Source organism: Lepus europaeus, chromosome 7, assembly GCF_033115175.1.
Source record: "Lepus europaeus isolate LE1 chromosome 7, mLepTim1.pri, whole genome shotgun sequence".
NCBI lineage: Eukaryota > Metazoa > Chordata > Mammalia > Lagomorpha > Leporidae > Lepus > Lepus europaeus.
The window spans coordinates 59,577,922-59,583,844 of record NC_084833.1 but is presented as its reverse complement, the minus strand read 5'-3'; positions in this window follow the sequence as shown (position 1 = coordinate 59,583,844).

Below are 5,923 nucleotides of genomic sequence, written 5' to 3'. Positions count from 1 at the left end.
GCCCTGCACCCGCATGGGAGACTGGGAGAAGCACCTGGCTCCTGCCTTCGGATCAGCATGATGCGCTGGCCGCAGTGGCCATTGGAAGGTGAACCAATGGCAAAAAGGAAGACCTTTCTCTCTGTCTCTCTCTCTCACTATCCACTCTGCCTGTAAAAAAAAAAAAAAAAAAAAAAAAAAAGTCTCTTACTCGTATTTATTTATCAATATATTTCTTTTTACAAATCTGTATATATAGTGACAGACTATCTTAAATAAATCATACACAGACATCATGAACTTTTGTTCTATCACAATTATACTGATTTGGAGTGATCTAATTTAGAAATCTTAAAATAGCAATTTGTAGTATGACAATGTTTTGAAACATAATAAATGTATAATACATTTACCTATATATTTTAATCATGATAGGAATATATCAGAAAATCACTCTAGGTTGTAGAACCATGGATACTTTTAAAAATATTTATTTGAGAATCAAAGAGCGAGCAAGCGCATGTATTTCCATACACTGGTTCAGTCTCCAAATCCCTGTAGTGTTTGGGAAAGCTGAAGCTGAGAGCAGATAACCAGATCCAGGCCTTCCACGTGAATGGCAGAAACTCAATTATCTGAATCATGTCTACTGCTTCCCAAGTTCTGCATTAGTAGAAGATGGAATCAGGAGTTGGAGTCAGGAATTAACCCGAATATTCTGATGTGGGATGGGCACATCTTAACTATTAGGTTAAATGTTCACCCTTGAAGGTATTTTTAAATTTCCTTTAAAATACTTTTCTGTTTTTCCAATATTTCCTTTATAATTATTACTACTTTTATTATCTTGTAAAACAGATATGAAATTAGAGTCAGAGTTTTTTGGTGCTTATCATGCTGATCATTGTTTCAAGGTTTGGATAGCCACAAAAATTTTGTTAATTTAATGTGTAAGTGTAATAAACCTAAAACTTCTGATGTTTTAGGCACTATATTATTCATCATTCATTTTCCTCATTTGAAAGTAATCTTTTTGAATCAGAGGCTGTGTTTATTTAGTTCCTAGCCTCGAGTGGAGAATAGGAAGTTCTCAATGACCATTAACTAAATGGAAAGATAAAATGATACATTAATAAAAGAAGAAATTTTAAAATGAATCAGTATGTGAAAAAAATGATATACTCGCTACACTGTGCTGTTTATCTCTTTCCCACAGGGCTGAGGAAAAGGAGGAAATAAAGCTGCACTAAGTATTTAAATCTAATTTTCATTAAAATAGTGTGTTTATTTTCATCATTACCTCCCCCACATACATACTAACACACACACACACACACACAGAGAGAGAGATAGAGAGAGAGAGAGAGAGAGACATTGTTCTCTTATTTATGTGCCATTAATGGGCATTAAGTTCTTGCTCTCTTTCCACAGAGGTTAACTTGATTTCCATAGCAGCATCAGTGTGATTTTCTAAAGTATCCCCTTGGGACATGTAACATACATTTTCCTTTAAAGGCTCTGTTCAATGGTACAGGTATCAAGGAATTTAGAGGTTTATGGCTGTGCATGTGTATTTTTCCCAGGATTGTGATTTTTTTTTTTTGACCAAGACCCTCAACTGCTATACTAGATAGCAATAACTACCCAGAGCTCAAGTATTCAAAACACACACAAGAAGGAATAGTGGAAAGATAGATTATTTTTCTTCTTCAGATAGTATGGTAAAGTGGTGAGGGATTTGGGAGTATATTTGAATTATTTATTATCTTACAGAATTAAAAGTAATTTCTTCCAAGTAGGTTGAAGGCAGAAGTGCTGTGTGAGGTTGAATTCTCTTGGAAAGTATTTATTTCCCAAAATCTGGCTTAAAAACTTAATTGACTTGATCATGAATTTCCATGCTATTTCTCTATCCAAAGAAAAATCCTTATTTCAGTAGTGGTAGAAGTCAGGTGTGGTTCACGTCATGACAAGGAACAGTGGAAGAATAGCTGCAAAATTATCTGACTCTCACTCCTTACCTGCTCTCCCCTTATTCTCCAAAGCCATTATCTAATTTTCTTAGGTTATTTATTTTCTGAGAAGAATTAGCTAAGACTTTGTTTCATCCATAATGGTGGAAAAATCTACATGGGGCAAACAAAAAACGCACGAAAAGATGAACATGGGTCTAAAGGATTGAAAGTGATGTGATTACTCAGAGGATGATGAACCAGGTAAAATAACAGGTAACGTCAAAATGTATTTTATATTTATAGTGATCATAGTCATTCATTAATAATTTTGTTGCAATTACTCTGCTCATGTTTCAGCAGAGTTAAGCCAAATTTCTTGCAGAAGAAATTACATTGTGATGGGTTGAAATGGTTTTCTTGAAAAAGAAAACTGCTTACTTTTGTAGTTAATTTTAGATTTTAACTTAGATCTTGCACAGCTTTGCAAATGTATTGAAGATGAGACTAAATTGGGTGAGCACAAAGCCAGTTTCAGTGACTTAAGCTATACCTATAATAAAGACGTGTATGAGGTGTATACATAACATCACTATCTTGAATAAAAAAACTATACTTTTCAAAAAAGAGCACATGTAATCCTATAAAAATATCATCTATCCTATTTTCAATTTCTGCGGTACTTATATTTCCCTTAATTTCTCTCCCTGTGTGATACACAGATAAGCTCTTGAAAAAAATGAAAATAAACATACATTTTTTGTTGCAAATGCTTTTACATGCAGTCATAGTTAATTTCAAAATATATGTTTTCCATGAAATCTTAGAAGACCTGTTATATATACACAGTATCTTCCTCTTCCAGAAGTATCTAATCATTTCTGTACAGAATTAGAGCACTGAACTAACATTGTCCCACTTTATGTAAAACGCTTTAACTCCAAGAAAAGTTGTGAAATTTTATTGTGCACTATTTATAACACAATGTTTAGCTTGAATCAGGAATTAGATAGTACAATTGGCAGATAATGTTCAATGTATTATATAGAGGGAGAAAATAATAGCATCATTATTGACTAGTTCATATAAAATTGCTATACATTATAAATTAATTGTTATAGAAATTATAAATTATTGAAAAATAATTTTATAAATATTATTGCAGCCATAATTGTGCTATATATATATATATATCTACACAGTTTAAAATGTATATCTTAATGATATCTGTAATAAACTTGAAAAACAAAACTGAAAAATAGGTTGATTACAAATATAAATTATACATTTATCACATCTGAAAGACAGAAACTTGTTTGTAATTTTGGTTTTAAGGCATAATGTTTCTAACATTGAAAAAATCTGGTTCTATGTTTTTTTTTTTTTTTCAAAAATACAAAAGAATACACTCCTTGAAATGCCAAAGCTGAAATACTCATCTATAAATAGTACACTTTCCTTAAGTGGAGACTTGAAGGTCAGTTTATAAGATGTTATAAAATTTAAATGTTGAAAAGCCCTCATTTTAACTTTTCCTTTGTATTAACAAAATGAAAATGCAAATTTGAAAGTGTTTGATGATTTGTGTTAGAGAAAAACTTTATTGAACCTGGCAGTGAACATTTTGATACAATCAGCTTTAATTGCATATAACTGAGCATTTTACTTCTCAGTCCTGCAGTTTAGCAATAACATATCCAAAAGACAGTTGAATCTTTCTGATGAGGTTTTTGCTTGAAGTATGAGCAGAAATGAGCTACCTTTGAGTGAGATGGGCAAAGGCAGCATCAAAGCCACCCGTATCAGAGTGAGGTACACAAGGAAAAACAAACAGGAGACTGCTGTGCTTCCCATTTTAGTCTGTCAGAATCCAGACCCTGCTTCAGGTCTGAGAACACTTGTCCTCACATCTAGAAGCTTCTCCTGAAACACAGATGCAAAAGTGCTCCCATGCCACCCAGTATAACGTTGAGTTTTGTAACGACATACAACCTGGAAGAACACACTTGTTTTAATGCTCTTTAGTACTTCCAAACCAAGCTGCCTTTTGATAAATCTGATCTTTTCTCTTGATATCATTATATCAAGCAAAATTTTCATGGGACTAAATTCTCTATCTGATAGTGATTTCAACAAGTGTGCCTTATTAATGGAGGGCAGGAAGAAAACTTCATCTGATGGGGAAAGAGTTCATTTAGTAGCACTCAATTTATTTCTCTCTTGTTTTAAAGATTTATTTATTTGAAAGTCAGAGTTACAGAGAGGCAGAGGCAGAGAGGGAGAGGGAGGGGGAGAGAGAAAGACAGAGAAAGAGAGAGAGAGAGAGAGAGAGAGAATTTTCCATCTGCTGGTTCACTCTCCAGATGGCTACAACGGCCAGGAGCCAGAAGTTTATTCCTGGTCTCCACGTGGGGAATACAAATATACACATTGAACATTTAAAATGTGATAGTGTGTTTTAAACATACTTTCTCCTTTGATCCATTCAATAATATGGTTTTTAAAATAAATTATACACATGCAATTTTCACAATTAATCAAATTGCATCTTTATGTTCCTTTCAAATTTGTTTAAAATTTGTTTATTTGAAAGGGAATGAGGTTGGAAGTGGGGAGAGAATACTTCCATCTGCAGTTCATTCTCCAAATGCCTGCAATAGCCAGGAGTGGGCCAAGTCAAAGCCAAGAAGTAGGAACACAATCCAGGTACCAAAATGGGTGACAAGCTCCAATTACTTGAGACATCACCCCTGCCTCACAGGTGAGAATTACCAGGAAACTGGCCTCAGGAGCCAGAGCCAGGAACTGAATCCAGGTATGGCATATGGTACCTGGTCATCTTAACTACTAAACTGAATGCCCATCCCCAAAATAACACTTTTTCTCTCTGCAGTCTGCAGTGGTTTCTTTGTTATGAATTAGTTGACACTTAGTGTGTGTTTCAGCATTGGTTTCTGGGCTCTATTTCTTAAAATGATATTTTAGTTATATTTAAAATTATGGGTAATCTGTGTTTTAAAGAAGTTACATAAAATGTCCACATTCAGAACATTAAGAATTAAAAATATGGGATTAAAATCCAAATGTTTCACGAAGAATTGATTTTTGTCATACTACTTTTGCTTTGTTATCTTTAGAGAAATTGAGAGGTAAACATAGACTCAAAGTGTAAATGAATCCATAAAAATCAACTCTGGAATTCAAGAGTTCTGTCTCACAGTTTGGTAGCATTTCTACCCACATTAGTTGACACGTCAAATCATTTCCTAATTCTAGTAATTGTAGGGCTATAAGCAAAGGAAGTTAATTGAAACCAGTTGGGTTATTTGGGAAACTGGGTTACAAGTTCCTTTTTATGGTTGGTAGGAAGCTCACATAAATCTCTCTTTGCTTCGGAGCCTACTAAGTAAATAATAATCTGCTGTTGTTCTCAGCCTCATTTCCTGTCTCTTGTTGATTCTTACCTTACCTACCTATTGGGGAAATACTAAGATATTTTATTCTCTTCCTTCTTCTGCCCTCATTCCAAGGGGAGCCTTTTCCTTGAAATTAGGGAGAGGATCATGACCTCTTCCTCACCTGCTAAATTTTCCACACACCATAAAGTTAATTCATGACCCTCAGGAGCCTTGTGAATTCTTTCTCATTTATTCTCCAATTTCAAGGAAATTCCTGTTATATGATACGTGTAAGATTCCTAGGCTTTGGCTACTGCCTCAGTGCTTATCTTTGTGATCTGTCCCCTCACATGCACAATTTCCTGTTAATTCTCACAGACTTGGTTGTACTGGTTTCCATATTTTTGCATGTGCATTCTTCTACCTGGTTTTATACTCACAAATGTGTCTCCTTGACAACATGTCTTCATTCATAACAGATGTTAAATACCTTCTCTTTAACATAGTCCTTAATAATCACCAGTCTCACCCCAAACACCCATCACCAACAATTCCCATTCATTTTAATAGTCTAATGTTCATTTAGGACCCTGC